This window comes from Haemaphysalis longicornis, unplaced genomic scaffold (genome assembly GCF_048455015.1).
Source record: "Haemaphysalis longicornis isolate Haplotype H1 unplaced genomic scaffold, Haemaphysalis longicornis Haplotype H1 scaffold_3, whole genome shotgun sequence".
NCBI classification, from domain to species: Eukaryota; Metazoa; Arthropoda; class Arachnida; order Ixodida; family Ixodidae; genus Haemaphysalis; species Haemaphysalis longicornis.
Window position 1 is genome coordinate 164885367 of NW_027526335.1, and position 27842 is coordinate 164913208.

The following is a 27842-nucleotide window of genomic DNA, read 5'->3' on the forward strand; positions in this document are numbered from 1 at the left end:
GCGCCGAAATCTCGCACACACGGGCGTTTTTGCTTTTCGCCTCTATCAGAAAAGCGGCCGCTGCGGCCGGGAATCGAACCCGCGACCTCGTGCTCAGCAGCGCAAGATATCGAGTTTGTTCATGTTCTTTTAAGAGCCATTTCCTCCTCAGGAAGAACGGTTTTTAATTTTCATCCTCGCTGTTTTAACTGGGTAATGATCTTAAGCTGCTAACGACCGTCTTGTACGTGCCTTATCACTGTTATAAGTCAGATAGAATTCCAGTGCGTCCTATTATCATTATAAGCCAAATAGTATTCCAAATAGACTATTAAATGAGTATGTAACAATGACTTCAAAACCCAGGGCAACAGCCAACAGAAGGTAAGTTAAAAAAATATATAGTATGAAACATCCACTGAGCTCTTCGTGTGCAAAAGAGACATTCTCATGCCATCGGCGTGCCCAACCATCGGCGACGCTGCTCGCGTTTCACGTACACCTCCAATAAATGTTCCACTTCGCCCTCTGGCCTACCAAAGCTACGTGCGTAGCGACCCGGATGCACATTTTTCTTCCGGCCTTTCGTACGCAGGCTGCCCTCCAGGCCCCGACATGCTGGTTTACAAATCTCTTTCCAGAGCCGCACGCCCCAAGAGCCGAGCTCAAAGGCGATACCGGCGGGAAAGAAATCTCCCGGTTGAGAGTCTACGCATTTTATTATGCCTGCAGTTTCTTTCCGGTCGCTTTGTCTTGTTTAAAACCAGGCAACACTGTGCGGGCAGTTTATATTGAAGGTATAACTCACTAACCGCTAAAGCATCGGGTCGTGCCGAATATGTTATCTCCCTTACCCCGCAACATGAGAGTGTTTACGACCACTATAACGAAACACGGCACGAATGGGCGCAAATAAGTCACCGCATAAGTGAGATTATTTAGCACAGGTGTTTTCCCAGGCCCCATCGTACCGCAGCCGCCGACGTGTTTCCGATGGACGTGCGGCATTGTCCTCGTCTGAGCGTGACAAGCCGTTGACTCTGTGTCGGCGAACCGGTGCGCCACTCCACTCAACTCTGCAACAATGCAGTTCCCGACAGGCTGCCCGTCTTTAAGGCCCGGTCGTCGCAGCGGCACATCGAACGGGAGCGACTGCGCGGTTTGCATGATGTACTGGCTGCCACACGAACATCTGGCGGTGGTTTGCCTGCATTAGGTTTACACTCTCGCGTTCACGTCTGCGCTAGCTAGTGTACTTACATTAAAAAGGTCGTGGAGACCAACTACAACGTTGTTCAATTTGAAAGAACAAGATATTGGTAACTGATTAAGCTGCATCCCAGCCACGAGAGACGTTTTTTATTTAAACAGCGAAGCTATTTAGCAATTCGCTGATTCCGGCGTTTCACGAAACTCAGTATAACCGTATACAGAAAAGACATCACCGGCAACGACTATTCGAACCTGTGTCTGGTAGATCAATGGAGTTAGAGTCAATTGTTCTGCCACCTCGGCTACAAGCGCGATTTATTACACAAGAGTCAAACGGCTTACTCACTCGGCTGTGACCCTGGGGGGAGGAATACCGCCACCTGCTTGACACAGAACACGTGAAAGGGTACACGTTGCACTTGCGGGCGCCTAGTTTAAGTGTGCGCGTTCCGTTCGTTCGCTCTGCTTCTTCGATTTGATGCTTCTTCGCCGTTATAGCAACAAAGATGGAGTAATTAGTCGCTTCTGCAGCGAAGAAGAAGCAAACGGGCTGCAATCGTGGACTTAAACTGTCGTGACGGTCGTGAAGGTTGCGTACAGCTTCGCGACCTTCAAGTCTTGCACGTTAGTGTGAGATTCCTTCATTTTTAACTGAGAAAACGCAAGAAACACACAAAAAAGCTCTCAAATTTCGCGCTACAGTGACGTGCTATGGGTACGAGTGGCGTAATGCGGGCCACCGCTTGAACATAGTTATGGGCGTGTTAATTAAACGCACGTTCGCATTGAAGCGATAACATCAAACGCAAATAGAAGCCCCACTACCATCGCGCAGTCAGGTTTCTTGGCGATGGCTTAAGGCCTCTAAACGGTACCTCCGTCGAGGGCGTTCCGGTCCGTCCAAAATCATTCCGGCGGCCGGAACGCGCGGCGGAAGGCGAAAGGGGTTTAAACGGTACCTCCGGCACACCGCGCACTCCGGCGCCACGAGAGCCTCTCTATTGGTTTAGGCTACCCACCAAGCGGACCAATGACAACCTGCTACATCCTCAGAGCCAAAACAGCGTCAACAGCGCCTCTTTTTGGACAGCGAGCATTCATCGAAACAGTTTCTTGAGCTAGCCAGGAGGCTATGGCTAGCAACACCGTTGGCTTGTTTCAGAGCCGCCACTGCAATCCGCTAGTCCGCTGGCAACCAGACACTAAGGTCTGATCACTACCGGCAACTAGCGTCTGTGCTTTTTTGCTGGTGGCAGTGATTTTAGTTCGTCACCAGATGAGTACTCCTGTGAAGGAATGTTTAGTAGCATACATTCAAAATGCGCCTCGAGTCAGTTTTCCCCTCATGGCGGCATTTGTTGTAGCCGACACCGTGAGGCAGAAGCGACTAGTGGCTCGTAGACATAAGCCTATGCGGCAGATACTCAGAGGACGACGTAAAAGCAGTGAGTACTTCACGTTGGTCCAAGAAATGAGGGTTGGTGAAGGCCGGGACTTCTTCGAGTACTTCCGGATGTCGGTTGAAAGGTAATTATTTTTTTTATTTGCACTTTCTTTGCATCCGTTTTTGTGACACGTGCGCGCAATGTTTAGCGGGGAAGCCGCGCGTTCTGCTAACCTTTATGAAATTAAAGGGGGTAGGGACAAACAACTGGCTTGACTTCGCGATATTGCATTCAACAAGTCTGCCCGAGTAATGCCTACTTTTGCAACGGGGTCATCATACAGATGGTCGTGTTTCATTTATCCGTCTACTATTTCTGTTCGGGCCATGACCGTGTAAGCATCTTCGTATGTGTAAACGCCGGTACAAGGGGACCTGCATGCATAGTGTGCCATTGCCCCCTAGGACAACAAATGCTTGGTGGGAAACACAAACTCGTCTTCTTTCATAGCAGTGTAAGTCGGGAAAAAGTGGCTGCCCTGTTCTACCCCGTACATTGCTGAACCGACAAACTTCTATCCACGTCCATTGCCGTTCCCGTTTTACACCTGCATTCTGCTGTTGCCACCGTGCAGGTTTGACCGTCTCCTTGCTTTGGTGAGCCCACTGATCCGGCCAAAAAGGGTGACAAGAGTCACTGTGTCAGCCGGAGAGAAGCTCGCCTTAACGTTGAAGTAAGTTTGAGCTGTTAAATTTGAGTATGCAGTTTGCTTTTAAAGTACAGCCGGCTAATTTTGCAGTAATATCACAGGAGAGTTGACCGGCGTCTGGGTCAGTGCTTTATCACAGTGTAAAGCGGCAAACGAGCGAGAGTGCATCGCATGCACAGAGCGGTCCCGCCAGTGCAAACGTTGTCTGCTCGGCTGTTCCCGCAAGCACAACACAGCCCCTTTCCACAAGTTGTCAGCCGCCTATCTTGATTGCCGGAGCGGTGACAGTAGTTTTGTGTGCTCCTTGTTCACAGCAAGGCAGCTGATAACCAGCGGAAAGGGGCTGTGTCGTGCTTGCAGGAATAGCCTAGCAGATGACTTTTGCACTGGCGGGATCGCTCTGTGCATGCGATGTACTCTCGCACGTTTGCCGCTTTCTACCGTAGTAAGGCACTGACCCACACGCTGGTCGACGCTCCCGTGATATTACGGCAAAATTGGCTGGCTGTACATGTTTTGACCGAATTATAGCTAAGAGCAGTGCTTGGGTTTACAAGTCTTGTCTTTTGTCCTCCTGAACTTCACACTATAGTTCATACCACAAGCTAGATGCAGCACTGTGGAGGCTACATTGTTGTCAACCGCCCACCCCCTCAGGGCGCCGGGGCCTTGCTGTGCCAGAAGGGAGAAAGGAATGCCCTTTCAGGACCCCCTTCATGACGAGTCAGGCGCCCTCAGTGGGCGCACTATTGATAACAATGTAGCCTCCACAGTGCTGCAGCTAGCTCATGGTATGAACTGTAGTATAACAGCATGATATGAAATACCAGACGGAAAAAATGTGTACATTTTCGGGTTACTGGAGTGTGTTTCGTGCGGTTGGTACTTAGAAATACGAACTGTGCATGCACAACACACTTCATATGCAGCATCATGTGTTGCAACGTAGAAATCTGGTCTCAGCGCATGCGTTGGTCTTCCACAGACAAGAGTATCACATGCCATTCAATCAGGCTCAGGTTCATTAAAGGAGCCATGAAGACAAAATACGAGTTTGTGTTATTCGAAAGATTTCGTGTTTTGTAGTGCCCCCAGCACTTGTTCGAATGCAAACGCTGCTTTATTCACTGAGAAATTAATCAATTTATGTTAAAATCTTAATTTTCCCGCTAAATCGTGTGTTTTCGTAGCTGCTATGACATCACAGACCGCTCTGCAGCCTAGAGTCCCTTGATTCCCGCGTCCGCTGTACAGAGTAGAGACACGTACACGCTGGGGCCGCCATTCTCGCTCGCCGGCGAAGCAAGTCGTACCAAAATCGCGCTAGAATTATCGCCGCAACACGATTAACTGCCGAAGTTTGAATCAACTGATCTGTTTCGCGTTGCTGGGTCGCGTGGGAAACGAAACAAACAACGCGCAGAGCACGTTGACCCAATCGCAGCGGCACGAGACCGTTCAAAGGGTGTCTCCACCCTGGACGGCAGAATTGGTATCGCGGTTTGTTTTACGTTACGTTGCGCGTTTGTTTACGTTAATGAACCTAGATGGCGCCACCATACCGTGATGTGTCGTTTTCTGCCTTTTTTTCTGTTCTGGGAGAAAATCTTTTCGTGAAACATACTGCTCGCTCGACAGATATGTTCACGTAAGACACCGTCGCGTCAATCAACCGGCCAGTGTCGTCTGAGACAACCCCAAAGCCTCGCAGTCCTGTGCAGCTAAACAAGAATAGTGCGCGCAGTACCAACAACAGTAGTACGCAGCGGTACTTCTATGTTTACATGTGCTTTCGTAACTTACACTTACCACCATTCTTACGGCTTTAAAAAGAATGCGCCGTAAATTTAAGGCTAATAGCTTGTTCGGCAGGCTGATACTCTGCCTAATTTTTGTTTGTTTTTGCCGCCCTTCTCCAATCACAGAGCTGTCTCGTGTGACATCATAGGTTCTGTTGCAGGAAATAAGCTAGTGGGTCGCATGGCCATTCCCTTTTTAAATGCAGAGCATTTCTTTAACTCACAATGTCACCCGTTCCCGTTCTTGTAGGCGTCCGCAGCCAGGCCACTACACTATAAAAAAAATAAGTTACCGGCGCCCGGTTTCGATCCCATGACCCTGCGGGCGGAACACAAGGTACATGGTACTCTACCCACTGCGCCACAAAACCGACACAGAATCCAATGCTACGAACGCGCCTTATATCCTTGACTCATTCAAACTACGTCGTCAGCGGCGTGCGTTGGCGACTCAGCGGCGTGGTGTACACGTGATACCACCAACCCCCCAAACACTAAACGTTAACGCATACACCCACCCCCTATGCAACGCATTTACTCGAGTCCCCCTCGCGGGGAGATGGGCGCATACCCACTTAGGGGGATTGGCCAAGAAGAGCTATGGTACAAAAGAAAATGATGGGTAGGAATGTAAAGCGGGCATTGGCGCGGGCTCACTCCAGCTGTGCATTTACAAGTGTCCCTTGCCAGGGGCATGCGACGTTTTTTTCCTAATTATGTGGCTTATTTGAGTGAACTTCACGTTAAAAGTTGTGTCAGTATGATTCTAACGAGACAATCTTTTGAATGAACCAAACTTGTGTTTTCTCTTCATGGCTCCTTTAAGGACATGCTGTATATATAAGTTCAACACCATTTCAACACTACTGCACAGATGAGCAATAGGAAGGTTGTCTACTTTCTCTGGGGGCTCAACTAATTTCAGCTCGCAGGTAATGCAACATGTGTAACATTGTGCTTTAGATTATTCATATTTTCTCGTGTAAACCTGCACACGCATTCCGAACAGGATTTTGTTTGCACCTTGGTTTATTCAAGCTATAATGCCATCATATTGTAAATTTCATGTACTTATGCAGAAACCATTAGCAATGGCGTGTGATGTCTAGATATTCCCTATTTCAGGTTCCTGGCCCACGGATCATCAAAGCAGATAATTGCTAAATCGTACCGGGTCTCCTCGACGTTGGCGGGCCGTTACGTTTTGCAGACTTGCAAAGCTTTGCATAAGGTTCTAGAGCCATTGTACTTGCCAGAAATGACTACTGCCCGATGGAGAGAAATAGGGACTGATTTTGAAAACCTCTGGCAATTTCCTAATTGCATTGGGGCAATCGACGGCAAACATGTGCACATAGAGGCCCCAGCAAACTCTGGAGGCCTGTTCCGCACTTACAAAGGCCGGTTTGCGTCACTACTTCTCGCGGTGTGCGATGCCAGATATAGATTTATTCTAGTCGATGTAGGCGAGGCGGGATCCCGAGGAGATGCAGGTTGTTTCAACGAATGCAAATTCGGGATTAAATTTAGAAACGGCCCATTGCACATACCGGGCCTAAAAAAGTTACCGGGAAGTCCTTGGGAAGCACCTCATGTTGTGGTCGGCGATGAAGCCTTCCCTCTCCGAGAGAACCTAATGCGCCCATACCCAGGCAAGCAACTGAACGCTGAAAGACGCATCTTTAACTACAGACTTTCTCGAGCCAGGAGAATTATTGAAAACTCCTTTGGCATCCTAGCAAACAGGTGGAGGATTCTACGCCAAGAAATGAAAGGTAAATTAGAGCTACTTGATGAAGTGATATGGTCCACTGTGCTTCTGCACAATTATCTCAGAACTCTTGATATTGAAAATCAGCCCCAGTTCATGTATTGCACTTCAGATGATGTGGACACTTTGCTTGTAGATGGTAGTATTGTGCCAGGTAGATGGAGACGAGAACAAGAAGCTGGTGACAACTTTTTGAGTGTTCCTCGTTTGGCAAGCAATAATTACTCTTCATCTGCAAAGGCAGTGAGGGAAACGTTCACACGCTACTTCCAAACGAGACACGGCAGGGTAGCATGGCAGGACAGGGTGCTGGCTCCAGACCTCTGATAGTGTGTGTGCCAGTTCCCCGGTGCTGTGATTTTGCCCCAAGCGCCCTGCCCGTTCTTGTGGTCGGCCGTTCTTCCGACACGGCCCCCTTCGGGTCCCTGCCGGGTTTCCGGATGGCCGCACCTGTGCTTGTTGTGCCGTGGATGGGGCGCCGGGCAGCACCGCATAACTCCGTTCTCTCCGGGCAAGTCTGCTGGCTTTAGGAATTCAAGCGACGGCCAGTGTGCAGTGACAGCTCAGCGCTGAGACGCGATAGGTGCTGATCATTTGCACTCTGGGACCCTGCTCCTTGAATGCCTAATGGTGATTTTGCCCCAAGCGCCCTGCCTGTTCTTGTGGTCGGCCGTTCTTCCGACACGGCCCCCTTCGGGTCCCTGCCGGGTTTCCGGCTGGCCGCACCTGTGCTTGTTGTGCCGTGGATGGGGCGCCGGGCAGCGCCACTTGTACATATCAAGCTTGTCGCTTTGTGCTTGATTTTCATTGTGCCGTGGCGAGTGCCGTGAAACTGCGTTGTTTTTGTGTGCGTGTGTGTGCCTTTGTGTCTGCTTGCTTGTTTGTTTGTTTTTCAGGTACAAATGCTGACCTGCAGGTGGTGCTGGTGCCTCAAGATTTATATCCTTGACCAACCTGGCATGTGGGTGGGCAAGGGATGTGATGAAAGAGTGGAATCTTCTTGTGCGTGCAACGGCTGGGAAACCAGACCAATCAGTTGTACTCTCGGCAGAACCTGCCTGCTAGAGAGAGAGCGCGGTCCCCAGTTGGCGGATAGGGGTCCTCTGCTGGCTGGCACTCACGTGTACCAGCAGTAGTTGTGGTGCTTGCACCTCGCGGACCAACAGGCATATCTTTTCAGGACATCATCAGGGCTGTACAGTCACCGAGCTTCGTTCGCACTTCCGAGGACCATCATGAAGAACTTCTCCACGCATCTCCTGGACACTGAAGCTGCCGAACTTGTGTAGTTTATACGTTAAATAAATGCATTTGTTGTGTCACCTTCCTTGCCTTTCTGTTGTATGCATGCTGCCAGCAGCCTAACCTGCAATCGGCTGTTTTGGAGTGTCAAAGAACTCTACGGCGCCGACACGTCTGTACGAAAAGCGTGCTCAGCATGTGCGAGGCTTTCAACGTGACTTTCATTGTTTCTGTTAGCGATAGTAGTTTATCACACCACTACCTGTAAGAAATGCAGGTGAAACGCTCGTCGTTCATAGCACCTTAAAAAGGGTCACCAAGATGGTTCGTCGCTCTTGTACGGCAGGACTGCAGGTTAAAAAAAGATTCATTCGGTGGGGTAGTTGTTTGAAATGAAGTCATTTGCAAATTGCCGGTTGCGTTTGAAGCGATTTTTTATTTTTTTAACATTCTAATTTGGCTGTGTGGTTTTTTTTTTTTTTTTTTTTTTTTTCCTGCCATGAGCCTAGCAAGACATGGATGCCTTGCAGGCAAGCCAGTACGGGGTTGAAACTTTTGCAGTTGTTGTGCGGCGGGAAAGCTGCGCGAGACCCTTGCGGGTTTCATCTTGTGCCCCGGTTGTCTTGGTGTATCTCGCAGCAGCATGTACAGTGCAAGTGTTGCACAAATTTCAAAGTGCACGTTATTTGTGCTCCTGTCCACTTCTGAATCTGTCATCTGCAGTCCTCTGATTCAACTTGAAATTTTCTGCTAGTTCCACTTGGGGTGTGATAGACTTGTAACAAGACCACTGGTAACAAAATTGTTTTATAGGTCTAAGTCAGTGTTCTTGTTTTTGTAAGTGTGAGAAGAGGTGATGGTAAAAAAATGGGATCTGGTTCGAACGTTCTTGTTTGGCATTTCTGAAAGCTAACCCAGCTCTTAATTCCTCAATCTCGGTCTCCATCGTTTGCAGGCATTTTGAATGGTGGTAATCGCCATCATTAAGCAGCAAATGGACAAACTTTGCTGGCTTCACAAAAGGAGCAAAACAAAAGACCTGTCAAAACAAGATTCGCTCCTCGCCTCTCACTACCCTGCGAACAGACTTGCCAGGAAAACACAAAACCAAATAAGAAGGCTCCTGCAGCACCTCTTCGCTCCCTTTGCAGACTACGTCAGCCCGGCCAGCATGAAAACTAAAAAGGCAACGCAAGCTGAACAATGTCGTTGAGCTGTTAGGCTGTTTTCGTGAGGTGCCCGAGATTGACGACGTTGCTTATATCCGATACTTATCTACATGTATTCATAATGGAGGACCTCTAGGTTTGAACTGTTATTGGTTCAAAGGTAAACTAACATCCCTGACAGAAGTTTTTGTTCCCTTGAGGCTAGTCACTACTATCAAACATATGCCCAAGTTTAGGAAATAAGTTGACTAAGAAGCAAAAAGGCCTTTTTGATGTAAATACAGAAAGGCAATAAAAAGAGAAAAGGACACACACACTTTAATCACACCTTTCCTAATATGTTAACAAGCAACCAGAGACAGTTTTCGAAGATTGCGAATAAAAAACCTGACCTCGAATTAACACTGAAAACACTGGATTTGGCAACCCATAGCGATGACTGCTGCTGTTGACCCCTGCCTTTGCATTGACATTCTTGGGTTACATGTACAACTTGCATTGTTTGACTTCAGTAATGTAAACCAAGGCAAAAAGTATGAAACATGTTTGAAAAAAGTACACATTTTTATTTTCGATCATTCACAAATGTACGAGGGCAATCTCACCGAGACATGAAAATAAATTACTGGTGATCAACAAACCAAACAAGTGCACCCACAACTGCAAAATACCCAAGTTTTCTTCAAATTCCACCTAAGAAACAAGCGTTTTTGCAGCATTGTGGCAGAGACCTTGCTTTCACTAACTGAGAGTGCTAAAGGGTCTTTCCACCTACTCAGACATTACCACCTGCGATACAGCTTCTGCATTACAAAAAGGAAAAAAAAGACCGCCTCAAGGCCCTGACTCCAACCGGCTTTTTATCCAACCCTGCCCTCGCTCCCAAGATCAGCCGAAATTTTCATAAACAAATATTTTGCAAATGCTAGCCTTACCCCCGAGACATACCGTAAATGGTACACACCGTCTCTACCGCCTCGATGCCCCTTCTGCGCCTCCCCCACGCCTGCCAATCTCCAGCACCTAATTTGGCACTGTCCTAAGTTCGGGCGGTACAGAACCTTCAGGCCTCCTCCAAATACAACCTCCGTTTACATCGACCCTCGAACACTGGAACCCTCCATGCTCCAAGAGTGGTCTAGCACGAGCAGTTTAAAGTCGTGAGCCTGCCCTCCTCACCCGACGCGGCCTATCCAACCTTCTCAAGGAGTCCACCTGTTTCGGGTCGCACTGTACGCATTTGAGATGTCCCAAGTTACAAACCCCCCACCTTATACTCCCCCTTCCCCCACTTGACGTAGAGTCTCCCTCCCACAATAAAGGCTACCTCCTCCTCCTTGAAACAAGAAGGCTGTTTCCATTCACGGGCATGCAAAACAAACATTCAAGCTCTGAATTTGAGTTCCTTTGCGTCATGAGCAAATAGGTTTTTCTTGCATGTAGCAGCTATGGCATACAGTTCCAATTGGAAGTTCACACACTTCCTTGTCTGCATGCATGCACGTGTATGAAGCTTTTTTACAGCGCAGCCGTTAACCCTATGTGGTGGGGAGAGCACGATACAGCTCACTCAATAAGTTTGTAGATGAAATACAATCATTTTTCGTGTCATGACAAATAAAAGTAAATGTAAACCTTCTTAATTTCATCCAATGATAATTGTTATCGTGCTTGCTGACACAACAGATTGGTTAAATGACTGAATTGCTATAGCTGATGAATTTCTTCAAGCAAAGTGTGCTACATCCCAAACAGTGGTGGCAGTACACTGGAAGGCAGACTCTAGTATCAATTTAGTCTCTTTGTATCCTAGACTACGGCACAGTAGCCCCCTAGTTGGCTACTGCAGGCTGCAAGCTACTCTGTTACGGAATGGAGCTAGGTGGCATTGTAGTATTTCATAGTGCCCCGCACGGGGCACCTTGAGCAATCTTGGTGACGGTACTGGCGATACCGCGGACCCCGAGCCCCCAAACATACGCTGGATCCAACCGTGGCAATGTGTTTATAGGTGGAGGGTTAGAAACCATGAACGGTGGCCGTCGGAGCCTTGGTCAAGCTCCGGCCGATGGGCTCCCTGCCTGTCTACCAGGCAGGGAGCTCCGGGACCTCTTTGACTACCAGGGTAAGGTCAAAGGAGAAAGTACCCCCGTCTCCCTGCTTTTCAATGTATCATATGGCATTTTCCAAACCCCCCCCAAGACGTGATCGGCCCCCGAAAAGGGGCCGCACCGAAGTATCTTTTCCTCCTTTGCAATCGATCTCTCTCCCAAAGCCCGATAATTTTTCGCGCTTTCTGATCATGGAATCTCTTGATAAGACAAAACCAATCACTTCGCAGTCCGTGTTTCTAATCTCCAAGTATCTTGAAAGCCTTGTGGGAAAGTCCTACAAGGCTAAAAAACTCACAACGGGAGAAGTTTTGATAGAAGTAGAAAACAAACAGCAATCGTCTAACCTCCTCAAGCAAACACGCATGGTAGATGTCAACATCAAGATCACGCCCCATCGCAGTCTCAATAGCTGCCAGGGCGTGATCTCTGATCGGGATCTAATGAATGAGACTGAAGAAGATCTGCTCGAGGGCCTCCGAGATCAGGGCGTGACAGCAGTGAGGCGAATCACCATACGCCGAAATGATGAAATAATTCCAACTAAGCACATAATCTTGACACTTGACCGCTCTAGCCTTCCTGAGTCGGTCAATGCAGGTTTCTTGAGATGTCCAATCCGACCCTACGTGCCAAACCCACGCCGCTGTTTCAAGTGTCAGCGGTTTGGGCACGGCACAACGTCTTGTCGTGGTAAATTGACGTGCGCAAAATGTGCAGCACATGATCATCAAACTGACAATTGTAAATCCGAGAACTTCACCTGTGCCAACTGCCAGGGACCACACGCTGCCTATTCTAGGAGCTGTGAAAAGTTCAAACAAGAGAAACAGATCATTGCCTTGAAAGTCAACGAAAACATCACCTTCCCAGAGGCGCGGAAGAGGTTCGCCTCTTTCCCCCTGGGGAGGTACGCCGACGCAGCTCGCCGGGGGGCGGAGCGGCGTCTTGTTTCGGCGGGGACCCAGTACCGCGAGTCGGACTTGGTCCCGCCCCCGCCCCCCCCTGGGTTGCCTCTGGCAGCCCAACCCGCCACCGCACCGCCTGCTAAGTCAGCAGCGGCTGTGGTGGCATCCACGTCCGTTGGGGATGCTGCTGCACCCTCTGTTTCCTCCTCTCCACCGGCCCGAAGCACATGCGAGGGCCCGGAGGAGATGGAGTTGGAGGAAACCGCAGCAGTTCCCACCTCCGCCGCACCGCCTGTGCCACCCGGGGCGCTCCTGACGCCCTCGGCGGTCGCGGCCAAAACGAAGGGCACCGCAAAGGGTGCCAGTTCCAGGGGGTCCGGTACGCCGGGTACCCCTTCCAAATCAGATGATGACATGGATGTGGGACCCTTCCTGTCTGCTTCGCAGCGGAAGGAGCGGGTCCCTCCATCTAAACCTCCAGATGAGGTAAAGAAAACCCGTCCAAGAGTCCAAGCCCCGAAAGACCCTACATAAACAGTGACACTCCAGTAGCTCTAATACATAATAATGGGAAGAGAAAATATCGTTCAATGGAACTGCAGAGGCCTTCTAAATAATCTTGACGACGTCTATGAGATTCTGCATGCTAATCAGCCAAGTGTAATGTGTGTTCAGGAAACACACCTGAATTCCAAGAACACAAATTTCTTGAATAGTTACCTGGTATACAGAAAGGACAGGGTTGGCTGCACACACTCTTCTGGCGGTGTGGCCATAATCGCCCGCAAATCCTTAGCATGCCACCCTGTCACCTTGAACACTATCCTGGAGGCTGTGGCAATTCGAACGATAATATTTAATAGGTTGATAACGGTATGCTCCATATACATTCCTCCTGATGTTTCACTTTTAAGCTCTGACTTCGAGGCGCTGGTTGACCAGCTGCCCGAACCATACATCCTGACAGGCGACCTTAATGCTCACAACACTCTTTGGGGCTCTTCTCGCACGGATGCCCGAGGTCGCCTCATAGAGAAATTCCTTACATCTTCAGGAGCATGCCTTTTCAACAGTAAACAGCCTACATACCATAACATAGGACACAACACATACTCATGTCTTGACTTGGCGATTGGCTCCGCAGTTCTCTTTCCTCTTCTCGAGTGGGGTGTGGGAACTGACCCATATGGCAGTGACCACTTCCCCACCTCACTTACATATATAGATAAAGGCCCAAGCAGTTCATCTTCCCATAATAGGTTCAATGAAGCACGAGCTAACTGGAATACATTTACAGAGACATCCAAACTACACCACACATCCATAGGGCACCTACACGTTGAAGAAGCTACCCAACTGCTCACGGCGCACATCCTCGACGCCGCCGAAAAGTCCATTCCCCACGTCTCTGGTGCCCCGCGCAACCAGCGGAGGCCGTGGTGGAATGAGGACTGTAGGCGGGCGCGAGAGGCCCAGAACAAGGCGTGGGGTATCCTTCGTCGGTACCCCACGTCGGGAAACCTCCTCTTGTTCAAACGGGCCAAGGCATTAGGAAAACGTGTGCGCCGTGAGGCAAAACGAGAGAGTTGGCGTACATTCATAACATCAATAAACTCCTACACAGACACACGGAAAGTATGGACACGTATACGCAAACTCAAAGGACAACAGACACACAGCCTGCCCCTGGTCAGTACAACAGGGGACACTCTGGAAGACCAGGCTGACACACTCGCACAACACTTTCAACACGTGTCCAGTTCAGCACACTACACGAACACTTTCCTGAAACATAAAGCCTCTTGTGAAAAGAAGTCCCTACACGACAACAACAAATCACAGACTTCGTACAACTCCCTGTTTTCACTACATGAGCTGAGGGCTGCTCTGAGCACGTGTAAACCCTCAGCTCCAGGCCCAGACAACATTACATATACAATGATACAGAACTTACACACAGACACTCTTGTAACACTTCTTCACCTTTTCAACAAGATATGGCTTTCGGGGCACATTCCAAAGTCTTGGAGGGATGCCATAGTTGTAGCATTCTTGAAAGAAGGGAAGGACCCTTCTTCTCCCGCTAGCTATCGACCCATTGCCCTGACCAGCTGCCTGTGCAAGCTTCTCGAGAAGATGATAAACCGGAGGCTCGTGTACTTTTTGGAGTATAACGGCCTTCTCGAGAGCTGCCAGGCAGGCTTCAGGGCGGGGCGATCCACGAATGATCAACTTGTGGCACTAGAGTCGTATATTAAGGATGCCTTCGTGCATAAACAGTTCTGTTTAACTGTGTTTTTCGACCTAGAAAAGGCCTATGACACCGCTTGGCGTTATGGGATTCTTACTGACCTGAAGTCATTCGGTGTTTCTGGTAATATGTTTAACACCCTTGCTAGCTATTTGTCGGAGAGAACCTTTCGCGTCAGAGTTGGTTCTGCACTGTCAAAGGTACACGTGCAAGAAAATGGCGTGCCGCAAGGCGGAGTTCTAAGCTGCACTCTCTTCATAGTAAAAATGAACTCCCTTGGGAAGGCACTGCCGCCTACAATTTCTTACTCCATGTATGTAGATGATGTGCAGATATCTTTTAAATCATGTAATATGTCCATCTGCGAATGTCAAGTCCAGCTCGGCGTCAAGAAGCTTGCCGGCTGGGCAGACAAGAATGGTTTTAAAATTAATCCCGGAAAGAGCTCTTGTGTTGTATTCTCCAGGAAGCGTGGGGTCCACCCGGACCCAGACATCACTCTTGCGAATGTGCCAATTCCTGTGAACAAGGAGCACAAGTTTTTAGGCATTTTATTCGATGAAAAACTTACATTCATTCCTCATGTCAAACAGCTCAAATGTAAATGCCTAAAGGCAATGAATATTCTTAAGGTTCTCTCGCATCAATCTTATGGGGCCGACAAACAACTCCTGCTGCGCCTGTACACAGCGTTGGTGGGGTCCCGGCTCGACTACGGCAGTGTCGTGTATGGGTCGGCGACAAAGACCGCACTGAGAATGCTCGACCCAGTGTTGCATCTTGGCCTTCGCCTCTCATGCGGCGCTTTCCGCACTAGCCCTGTCGAAAGCCTTTATGTCGAGTGCGACAAGTGGTGTCTAGGGCATCAGCGGGAGTATGTTGACCTGCTGTATGCATCTAAGATTGTGTCCCTTACCAACCATCCTTTTAATCCCATCATGAACAATACATCAAACTTGCAACTCTTTTTAAACAGGCCATCCGTTTCCTTACCTTTCTCTCTCAGAGTTAGGGAGGAGGCTTCTGCACTCACGGTCCCTCTTTCAGACACGCACAAGACACCCATTCAAAATTTCATCGCACCATGGCATCTTCGTCCTGTATCATGCGACCTGTCATTCACTCTTGTAGAAAAAAATAGGGTACCCAAGAATGCAATTCTGCAGCACTTCCTGTTCCTGCAGGACAAGTACAGGTGCGCAGAATTCTATAGCGACGCGTCGAAAACTGGTTCTACGGTATCTTGTGCAGCGCACGGACCAAATTTTAGAGTAAGCAAAACAATGAATTTTCATAACAGTATTTACACGGCAGAAGCATATGGCATTTTACTCGTTACAAACCACATCATCAAACATAAAATTCCCAAGTCCATTGTGTACACAGACTCTCAAAGCGTTGTACAGGCACTGTCATTAGGAAGGTCATCTAAAAACTATGTCATAAATGCTCTTTTCAAGGTAATAATGTCTGCATATGCCTCAAATCTTGAAATAACTATATGCTGGGTACCAGGGCATTGTGGAATCCCTGGCAATGAGGCCGCCGACCAAATGGCTGGTGATGCTGCTCTCATGACTACAGTTGACGTTACAACAGTACCTTACACCGACCTAAAGACACACATCAGACGACAGCTTCGTAACACATGGCAATTACACTGGAGTCAACAAACAGACAACAAACTACACATAATAAAACCACAACTTGGACGCTACATAACTGACTCACACAACAGATACACTGAAGTCGCCCTGGCTAGGCTGCGGATGGGCCACACACATGCGACGCACTCCCACCTGCTCACTGGTACTTCGGGGCCCACGTGTAGCAGGTGTGGAAAGGGCCTATCCGTAGTCCACATACTAATCACATGCAAGGCACTTGACACAACACGACACAAACATTTCCCTGAATTATACAGACAACACATTCCTTTGCACCCATCATACTTTTTAGCCGACGAACCAATGTTTTCTAGTCAACGTGTTTTTAAGTTTTTAGCTGAGGTAAACTTTCTGCAGCTCTTGTCATATCATGTGTAATCACCCTGGCCCTATACACCAGCCATCTCCATTGTCTTTTGTTTTGCATCACCTTTACTTTTAGTTACATGTTTTAGTACTTACGGTCTGATGAAAACTCAATAACTTCTTTGGCGCTCTTTGCCCTCGTTGGCCTTGCGCCATAAAACACCAACCATCATCATCATCAGTATTTCATAGTGATGTTTTTCGTAGAATATCCAGTATAGCTGGTTCATTACAACCAAAGCAGCACAAAAACCTTGCCTTCAAGCGTGTGCATCAGGCAACGGGACAAACACTGGAGTGGGATGTGTCCCGCATGAACTGCGTCATTTCGTTACTCAATTTCTGTACACCAATGTGCAGTAATACAGGCTTCAGTACAATATGTGGGGAATTAGTTATGGCTTAACAATGTGCAACAATTGGCATGCATCCAGTGTTTTTTATTTTCTACATGACAGATGTGGACTCTCATTTATACATGTATGATGAGCTCATTATGGGTATGAGACAGTTGCTGTAGAAGGAAATGCGAATATTTGGGGGAGCAGCAGAGTTACAGCTGTTTATAGCCTATGTATTCATATGTCACTCGAACAGCAAGTGTCGGACATGTCTTGCTGTTGCTCTTTGGTGTTGTTAATAATCTTGTGCAATGTTTAACCTTGTGCTTAATGGGGCATTCCCTGGAAATAAAATCACGGTTGTCCATTTTGCAGATGCCATGCTTATATTAACTGTTTCTTGAGAGTTGTGCAGTCATATTAAGGCTGTGTACATGAGGCAAGTGTAATGGAAGTTGGTTTGGAATTCACTTGGTAGCCTCTCAGCTCCATGGAAGAAAGACGGCATACTTTGTGGCAAGTTCATGCATGTTAATGTTGGCAAATTTGAGACAAAAACAAAAGGTACGGAGGAGGAGGAGGAGACATGCAAGATCGAATGAGTGAGTGCCTTAGGAGCTCTGGAATGCAGTTTCCACTGGCACTGTCTGAGCTGTCAAATGCCAGTGTCAACGAGATATTTCCAACTGAAAAATGTCTCTAGCAGTTTAACAAAAGCCGAAATTTATTTCCATGAATGGGTGTTCTATTCATTTATTGCAAATCAATTCAACACACACACACTGTCTTGGGTGGCATGGCTAAAGTCAAAAGAAAATATCGCTGACAGGGCCATTTCACCTGTAACAATCAGGGAAGCAGCGAGATCACAAGAAACAACAGAAATGTTGCTGCACAGTCTATAGAGCGAAGAAAAAGAGAAAGAGTGAGAAAAAAACAAACGACTGGAGAGATGTTTTGTAAAAAATGACAGCTTATATACCTAATCCTTTTTTAAACTGTGAAAGAAAGCGAGGTTTGTTGGTGTAAAAGTAAAGTCTGGAAACAAGGTGATGAGTTTTATTTTTTAGTTGCTGCTCGTCCTGTCAATTGTTCCATTTTACTCGTGCATGACTGTGCCACAGAGCTGAATGTAGAGTGATCCCCACTCCGGAAGGGAAAAAGCTACATAGTGGATACCATGTAAAATGGCCGTGAGGGTGTGCACTACGGCATGCATGCATTGTGTAGGAAGCTGCCGACTTTATGGCCGCAAAACAGCAGCAACACAAGCGATGCCAGAGGGTGAAAAAAGACTTTAGACATGCTCCAGTAGCACTGCAATCCGCTTGATAAAGGTGAACATTGTCTGGTGATATTTTACTAGGTGGGTGAACAATTTGTAAAAATTTTTCTAAGGGTGCGAAAAGGGACAGCCTTAAATATTACCACATTAAACTTGGAGAACAAAAACTACGCTGGCATATTTTACATGCAAGCACCAAATTGGTGAAACTTAATGGTGCAATTATTTAGTGGTTAAGCCCCTACTTCCCCTCCCTCTCCTTTTTTTTAAAACTTACTACTTGAGCCATGTTTCGTGCGTGTTCCCCACTGAAGAAACTTTAGGTAAATTCAGCATCTGTTCCATCTTAACAGTGTTACTTTGGCAAAAGCATGCTTGCCAAGAACAGCAAAAATTGTTTACTCATGCATACTGTTAACACACAGAAAGTGGGCTGTGGGAGGGCGCACTTGTTTAAGACTGCATGTTCTCAACAATGAGTTGACCGAGCCAGAATGGCACATTGTATCACCCGTTTTTATACATTTCAATTAGCCTTTTTTTTCTACTACGTGTCCAATTTACAAGGTGATATAAAACCTGGGACATCACCAACGCAACACCTATATTTACAGACTTAGACAACTCTGCACCGCTGCTTCCACAAGTCCTGCAGAGTGCAACCTATTAGGCAATAATCCTAGCCACAGCAATTACTGGCTAGGATTCTTGCCTAGCCCCTGCACTCAATGACATGTTGGTGGCTCATTTTGACCGGAAGTGGGACTAGGCAACCTTGGTGTTGTGCGCGTTTTCAGGTTTGTAAATGACTGCCATCTTCTTTTCAAGTCGTCAGCTGGCCCATCGGACAAACACTGCTAGACGGGTTCTGGCAGTTTTCGAAGGGGCGCTTGACTGCCTCACACTAACCGTGGAGCTGCCACTTGAACGTGGCCCGAGGTTCCTTGACCTGGAGCTGACATTGTTGGAGAACCATGTTTGCTGGGTGTACTAGAGCACCGCACGGGCCCGTTGTCTCAAGCCGAGGCCCAGCCCAAGCCCGGACATTCATTTTTGAGCCTAGGGAGGGCCTGCGTGTGTGTGACGAGGCCCGGTCTTAGACGCCGAAGAAAATTTGTTTATTATACATTTGGTCCAGTGTCTTCGTAGCGGGAAATCAGACAAAGCATCTAGTCCTTACAAGCACGTCCTGAATTGAAACGCAAAAAATAAGGGTTTCAAAGTGCACGTAGTTTAGCTTACACCGTCTGCAGTTCACGCCACATGGGCGTAATAATAGCTCGTATCCTTACACGAGAGACGCCATAACCTTTGATGACTAGACTCTTAGCAACTTCACGTGATTGTCTCGGTCACAAGTTGGCATTGCTGAAATTTCTTGCTCCCCATTTGAATTCCCGAGCGTTGAAATATTTTCCCTGCAGCAGTTGTTCAGCGGTGGCACTTCTCTAGCACGTGCGAGTTTGATTTTCAGCCCTGCAGCCGCATTCAGATTGGTTCAACATCTAAAACACGCGTACACAGACATAGGTGCACAGCTCCAGGGTGTCTTAATTAATAACTTCACCACTAGAACAATCCTTGTAACCGTATCTTTCGTATGTTATACACCAAATTATAAAATCTTGATGCAGTGCATGAAATGTCATTAATAATTACAGCGTAGTGACTATCTGACCTAGCAAAACACGTTTTTAAAACAATGTGTACAAGTAACATTAAGACGCGTGTAGAAGTGAACTCGGAATATTCATTTTTATGCTCTTTTCTCTACTTCACGTCGAAACTAGCAACGGCCGGGGGTTGAATTCGGCCCGAGTCCGGCCCATAACGTCAAGCCCAAGCCAGGCCTGGGCCCTCCGGCAATTGACTTCGCCAGCCGGGTCGGGTCCGGGCTTTCGGGCGGGCCCAGGGCCACGCAGTGCTCTAGGGTGTACTCTCCTTACTCCAGGAAAGCCTTGCTTCCATTCGCCTCTGGTCACTCAAGTTGGTCAAGTAGGGCATAGCGGTTGCTGCCTCAAAGGGGCCCTAAATAGGTTTCCGAAGGTCGCCATTTCAATTGCGCAATCGCTAGAGTACCCCTTCACGACAACGTATACCAAATATTACACCTCTGCGTAAAGCAGGGGCCGCACAAACACGCAAAACAGATTCCACTTTCTCTCCTGGCTTACCAACCGTACCTTGCCGCCACACTTGCACGCTGTGACGTAGTTTTGTCTGCACTGACGTGCCGCTACGATGCACGAGACATTGCCCAGTACGGCGCCGCGAACGCGAACCACAGCGACAGCACTCACCGCGCAACCGGAATCTCGTGGGCGGAGCATGCGCGTCGAGTGCTAAAAAAAAAAGCGCGCGCAGGGCTTAGCACAGCCAACGACTACACGTGCATCAAGGAGGGTGATGGATTGCCCTGTTTCTCTCGGTGGTCTTGCGCCGGGTCGATGACGTCATGGCTTCCACAGTGCTTTGGAGGAGCTACTAGAGGAGGAGAGCCCCAGGCCTTATGGGTGGCCCCTTTTAACGAGTGATAACTCGGCTAATATTTAACGCATTTAAACAATTTTTGCGGGATGACGTTTCTTGGACAGTACTCCAGTGACTGCACACGCAAAATCGTAACATTCGGCACCCTATTTAGGGCCCCTTTAAGAAACGCCCTCGTAAGGTCCTGCCAGCATCAAATACAGGTCAGTTTTGTCTTGCAGGTCGGGAAACTGTTCCAGGCAGGCTTCCCTGCATTCATGCTATGCGGCTTGGCGGGAAAGCTTTTAAGTGAGCAGCACTCCCAACAAACTCGCAGCTATGTGCCGATAGTGAACCGCTGTGGACCTAGGCCGCCTGTCTGCACCAAGAAGCATGCCAGTGCGTTTGTGGAGTGTACAAAAAACGTAGTGTATGAAATTGCCTTTAAGTACGCCCGTGTATACGTAGGACAGACCTCAACGACCTCATTGCTGCCTCAAAAACCGGTTGCGGGAGCATGCGGCAACGCTGAAGACAGGAACAGGAAACAATTTGATGCTTCACCGTAAGACGGAATGCAAGCCTAGGGGCTGCGTGACAGCGTTCGAAGGACCCGAGTGCTACAGTTGTACCACAAAAAAGAACGGGAAATATCTGAGGCCCACGTCATAAATTATGTGTGGGACCGGTGTGTCAGCAAGCCTTCAGTTGATCTTTCGAGTGAAGTGAATTATCTGGATGATTAGTAAGGAGGGTGCTGCTGCTGTAATCGCTTCACACGTGGTGCAAACTAGTATTACTTGGTGTTTTTCGTGCCTTCACAATAGCTGTCAGAGTGAATAAAGCTCAGTTATTAGTGCACCTCTTTCCTGTCAGTTTTCTTTCCTCCACTGTGCCTGGCGCTTGATCTGTTCCCATGATTAGCGGGCTCTGCTCAACGCAGGTCACTTCCCATGTGACAATCGTGCTTTAAAACAGGGGTCTCAAATACACGGTTCGCAGACCTTTCGATTGCAACCTGGCCTGTGTGTATTTACCCTGCTCACATAGCCAAGGATGCAGACGACCAGAGACTGCTCAAAAACGCATGGAGGCCATGCAGGCAGGCTGCTAAACTGAGGTGCCATTAAGTCGGGTGCGCAATGTTTACAGGCAACTGCAACTTGTGAATTGGACACTCTACAGTGCGTACAGGGCTGGGCGAGCACAGGGTATTTTCATAACTTTGATTGTTTACCCCGCCATTCTTACTGCTGTAAAATGAATATGCCTTACATTTAAGCGCAAATGGCTCCTTCAGCAAGCTTATAAGCTTTGTCTAACTTGCATTTGCTTTTGCTGGCCTCAGCCAATCACACAGCTGGACACACATGACATCATAGGTCCTGTTGTGGGAACTGAGGTAGTGGGTCGCATGGCCACCCCCTTTCTCCCTGATTATATCGCTTATTTGACTGAGGTGCGCATTAAAAGCGGTGTCAGTATGATAATGTGACAATCTTTCGAATGAACTAAACTTGTGTTTTGTCTTCATGGCCTCTAAGTATAAACTGAAGGACAGCACTGAACAACTTGATCAAATAAACCAAGAACTGAAAGGCTAATCAAAATGATTTTATAAGGGCTCAACACAGCCAAAGCTACACAACACGTTCAAAAGCCTGTTAGTATAACTGGCACTATCGAGACCAAAATTTTGGACTGAGATGAATGCAGTCGCGCTAAGTGGGATAATTACATTGAATACAACTGGGCCTTCGCATCAAAACAAAACAACCTTGACCCAATACAAACAGGATGGCCAGGCATGACTGAAACGATTACTGACCACTTCACAATGAGCATGCTTTCACGTGTGACTTTTCACTCCACCCTAAGCATGCTACCAGCAAAAACCTATGTCACCCAATACCGAAATAACAAATTGCATCATCAGGCAACATTAAGCAACGTTCACATTATTAATCCAATTCTTTCAAGCTGCCCAGTTTCCTATACTCTACGAGACGGCAATCCAATCAGCAGGTTTTGAGCTTATTGCATATAATGGCCTCCAGAGGAAACTGCCGACAAGCATGCACAATGTGCAACAACCTATTGTGCACTCAAGCCAGACACATCTCGTGACTTCACCTCAAACAATCCAGCAAGGTCCCCCAAGCCCCGTTACAAAATGTCAAGTGTAGTCCCTTTTTGCTCGAACATATGACTCGGGGAAAATGCACAATGCCACTTGCCAATGGCGCAAAAGCTTTGCAACCCAGACGAAAACAACCATTGCAGGTACACATGGTCGTGTACAAAGAATTGAACAAACCAAATTCAATTGGTTCCAAATGGTTCAGAGGTGTTTTGGACAGGGCCCATTGGTCTTCCAATGTTTTTTTTGCTGGGAAATGTCTCGCAAAAGCACTGCCTTTAGTGTAAAACCACCGCAGGTTACCCGTAATGAAGCTCTAACCAATTTTCATTACAAGGAAAAATTTCATTGTTACCGCCACCACAGCAAAGAGAACAACTATACAAGGTGAAGCCCATTAATGACGACACCAATCACACTGAGAACACACCTGCGCCCGCGCACAAAACACGACAGCACGGTAGTGACAGAAGAAACAGATTGGGGGGGCAAAAAAAAAAAATGCTGTTTGCTGCCACCTGCTACAATCTCTGTGGAGCTCTAGATTACAGCCATAAATTGTTGCCGTAGACGCGGTGAAGAATAGTCACGGCAGCACTTGTCTCTGCAAGAAACACGGCACATCACGATGATTCCTTGCTCGCAACACGATAAACGATGGTCGAAAGGTTTCCAGATGGGCCGCGCACGAACCCGCCTGTACAACGCATCGGCAGGAGACCGTGGTCGTAGTTGCAGCGGCACCGAGAACTCGCACTGTATAAACCACGACACGACGCAATGATTCTTTGCTTGCTTCATTATCAATCGCGATCGGAACGTTTAGACATGGGTCGCGCACAAAATCACCAGTACAACGCATCGGCGGGGACCCTGGCTGTAGCTGTAGCGGCACCGAGAACTCGCACGGACGTCCGCAGCTGGTCCGCTTGCTGGTTTATAACTCCTTGATCCATTGTGGGCGCTAACGCGCACGAGTGACGGTATCGATTTCTTCAAACACATTCACGCACACACAAAAACAACGATAAACCAGCCATCACCGCAACAGGGGGTGTATGCTATCTGCCTTGATGTTGCGGCACTCTGGATCTCAAACTAGGCGCCGTGCATGTATCCTGCCGTCAGCACAAAGAAATGCTTCGCGAATTTATAACTCGATCAAAATAGCCGCGAAATAGCCGCACCGTAATACAATCTGCCGAAACTAGGCCTCGCGATTTTCCCTTGCGATCGCCTCGCCTCGCTTCGCTTGGGCAACCGCCATGTTGTTGGGGCTGAAACTTGTTGATAGCCCTGATTGGCCAGTAGGAAATCGGTAGGAACCAATCAGGGCGTCGGATGATGGCTGGTGAAACGCGTCATCATCGCGGTCCGGCGAAAAGTTGAAGTTGGCCAACTTGTGGCGGAGAGCGATTTTCGGCCGGAACGCGCGCGTTCCGGCCGCCGGAACGCGTTTTGGACGGACCGGAACGCAGGCGACGGAGGTACCGTTTAGAGGCCTTAAGGCAGAGGCCGCCAATAACACAAATAAGATTTTGTACGTCACAGAGAAATTGTCGGCGAGTGGCAATGGAGTCGCCACTGCTACATCTGTTTTCTCTAAGATGTCTGTTATTTCAATGAAGTTTAAAATTGGCATAATTGTTGCAAGGACGGAGCCGTCTTTTTATTTAGTCAAACGTATTTTGTCTTCTTCATCATCATCATCATCATCATCGTCGTCGTCGTCGTCGTCGTCGTCGTCGTCGTAATCTTCATCAACTTATCTACGCCCACTGCAGGGCTGTTAAATCTCCCCGCTGGGTATGCGTCATTAGTGACTATGATCATCATCGTTTAGACCCCTGTCAGTAAAGTTATCGTCCCCGCTAAGGGCAGCCATGGCCCAGGTCTCTATTGCGTCGTTCTTCCGTTAATAGGGCAAATGCCTCTCCCATGAATCTCTAATTACCCCGTCCTCTGCTAACTGCGACCAATCTATCCCCGCAAACTTCTTGATCTCACCTGCCCATCTAACTTACTGCCGCCCCCTGCCACGCTTGCCTTCTCTAGGGATCAACTCTGTTGCCCTTAATGACCGACGGTTATCTTGCCTTCGCATTACACGCCCCGCCCAGACCCATTTCTTCTTCTTAATTTCTACTAATATGTCCTTAACACACGTTTGTTCCCTGACCCACTCCGCTCTCTTCGTGTTTTGTCTTCATGGCCCCTTTAAGGTACTTAATTGGTCCCGTCGTATTAGTTATGATCTTCGTGTCTGACGTGCAACGTCCGGACTACGAAACTGGGCGAGCAACCTCTCACGGGACAACTTACCGAGGAAAGGCGGCGGGAAACCAAGGGAGGGATACAGCGAGACAGACCAGAGCTGGCAGTCTCTAAGGCCTGCTAGTTGAGCACGGTCAGAGATGGACACTCACCTGCAAAGAGAAAAAAGGGAAAAGACATTAACAAGATGCGCTGGTATTTGGTTTGCAATACGAAAGTAAAAAGAAAATATGCCGCACAGTATGGTGCCGACACACAGTGCGGCTAGCTAGTAGCTCCGATAGATCGAGAATTTTTTGTTGGGTTCCGCTTTAGATATCCTCTGAACCATATTTAAAAGCCGGATTGGCCAGCTTGATTCCGGAATCTTTTTTTTTTATACAAAAAGGTAGAGGTGGTTTGCTGCACAAATCTCTGTGCTTAATAGCGCTGTCTAGATAAGGAAGCCCCCGCCGCCCCCCCCCCCCCCCCCTTTTTTTTTTCCCGCACTCCACAGTATGAAACACATGGGGCTGGCTTTCCCCCTCTTTCAAAGGGGCCTGCAACACTTCCGATAAACCCTTGCGTTTCTGCTTTGCTTTCGTGGCTTTCTTTTTGAAGTGGTTATCGCGTGCGTTCAATACTGCAGCTGAAGAAAAGCCGGCGAATAGCCGCTACGCCGCTGAAATGACGTAATTCCAGCGGCCGCAGAACGCCAAGACCGGGAAAGAGAGAGAAATCTTTTGAGCAAGTTTCTAAGCTATCTGATGGGCATAACTATTTCTGGCTGACGTCCTTTGTGACCCGGTATTCTAAGTAGTGGATGTTTCGGTTGACTACATTTTGCAAACATTTAAGAATTCGAGAAAAGTAGGAAACGGTGTTGCAGGGTCCCTTTAATAATTGAGACAGAGAAAAAAACTTTGCTAAACAACTTGGAGGTTGCCACAGTAATGTGAACGAAATAAATGCGTTGTATGAAATGAGATTATAAGGCAATCATGTGTTCAGTGTTAACTCACGACGAAAAAAAAAAAGCACCTATTGGCAGTTGTCGCTGCGAAGGAGAAGCAATTATGGCATCTATAAACAAGGAACTGGCTCGCCTTTGGTAGTTATACGGTTAATTTAGTACACTTTAATGCATTTAGTCAATACCAGATAAGGGAGTGTACATTTTCTGGTTTCGTATTGTTTTCTACATCCCTTTCTTGCTTTTTTTTTTTCGAGACGAAGAACGTAGTGCCTATTTTCGTGCAGGATCCGAGCGCGCTGCCACCCAAGACCATTCCTTTTATGGCAACAGTTTACTCTACGTCACACGGTCTATATACACCCCTCTTGCGTATTTTTTTGTTCAAACTCAACATTGCACAGGCATGCATGTTACGACGGCTAAGCTAATGTGGCCATAAAAAGTGCGCGCACTGCGTCCACGTCAATAACGGACTGCCCACCAGACGCCGTCGTGTGCGAAGACAACACACAGCGCTCAGCGGCAGAATGGCTCGTAAAGGGCGCAAGCGGCTGCGCACGACGTCAACGACGCATTCAAACGGGTTCTTCGTGCGTCGGCCGTTGTCGTGAACGGAGCATGGAGCTTTTATGAGCAGTGCGGCGGTCTGCTGCAGCCCGCTAAGTTGCAGCGCCGTGGGCAACGTTTGCATTCCGCGCGCGCATGCTGCCGTCAAGAGCGACATCATCGGGGATATCCACGTTTGGGACAGAGATTATCGAGGAAAGCGATTGTTCATGCGATATGCTTCCTGCTTGTTCCCTCTTGAGGCCCTGGATCTGCCCGCTGTTTCCGTCTCAACCGCCCCCATCCGTCTTTCTCTCTTTGTCCACACTGGGATTACTGGCATTGCTGCCCACACTGGGTGTGCCTTGGTTGCCACTGGGATTGGTTACAAAGAATTAGCCTGCACTTTGGCTCCCAGGTGAAAGTTGTTTAATTAACCTCACAAAACTCCAAAACTTTAAACCGGGTTAGTGTGGAGAGCGACGGTAGGAAAGAAGGATAAATTGGCGTCCTTGGGAAAATGGTTGGAGGAGAACGATTAGGATTGACGTTCGATAAGGAGGGAGGGTGACGGAGGTCAGCAGCCCGGGATGCTTTTTATTTAACACAGCGCATCTCTTGCAGGTACATCGAACGACAAAACGCGTTGGTTGCGACGAAACGCTGCTGACCCGATAATCACAGCGATTCGTCAGCTTCCGCTACGAAGGGCAGCGTCGCCGGTTCTATGCTCACCGGATCACCGCTTCACTAAGAAGGCGGTTGATATTTTCGCGAGGAGTCGACGGAAAAGGATTTGTAGGCATGCTGCGTTAAGATACGGAACAAAGAACTGTCACGGCACGGGTCCCACCGCACCGGGCGCATCCCGTGCTTAAGGTACCTCAGTCGAAGGGGACTGGCCACAGCACCGATACATTGCAATGTCTAGAGACATGTTTACAGTGTATGTACAAGTGCCGTCAAAAGGAATTGGAACCCGGTTTCGTAAATTTAGACGAATTTCGTCTTCCGGAAACTGCGTGGCTGCATTGGCGTGCGTTTAAAGGAGTCCCCCCTAATATAAAACGGCTGTCACAAAGCGAGGAACATATTTCGTGATATACACAAATCTTTGTTCCAATTACTTATGACGGCACCTGTACTTTCTTCCGAGCGCATGCTGACGCAAATTAGCCAATCGGCTCATATACCTCTATTGTGGCAACTATAGTAGAGCGCTTTTTTCCCGAGACTCTGCTCATCCTACATTGTTACAGCTTT

General features: G+C 48.1%; 1 protein-coding gene and 1 long non-coding RNA gene across 17 annotated transcripts in view; one reads left to right on the top strand and one right to left on the bottom strand.

The window, feature by feature from the left end:
- The window catches only part of Tai (basic helix-loop-helix family member taiman), a 592092-nt gene that overhangs the window by 346894 nt on the left and 217356 nt on the right, over nucleotides 1-27842 (bottom strand). The gene's annotated exons all lie outside the window — the stretch shown is intronic.
- On the top strand, nucleotides 2378-8177 carry LOC144175430 (uncharacterized). Its single transcript, XR_013323639.1, has 3 exons — nucleotides 2378-2718; nucleotides 3211-3309; nucleotides 6210-8177. It is a non-coding gene; the product is annotated as an uncharacterized LOC144175430 (long non-coding RNA).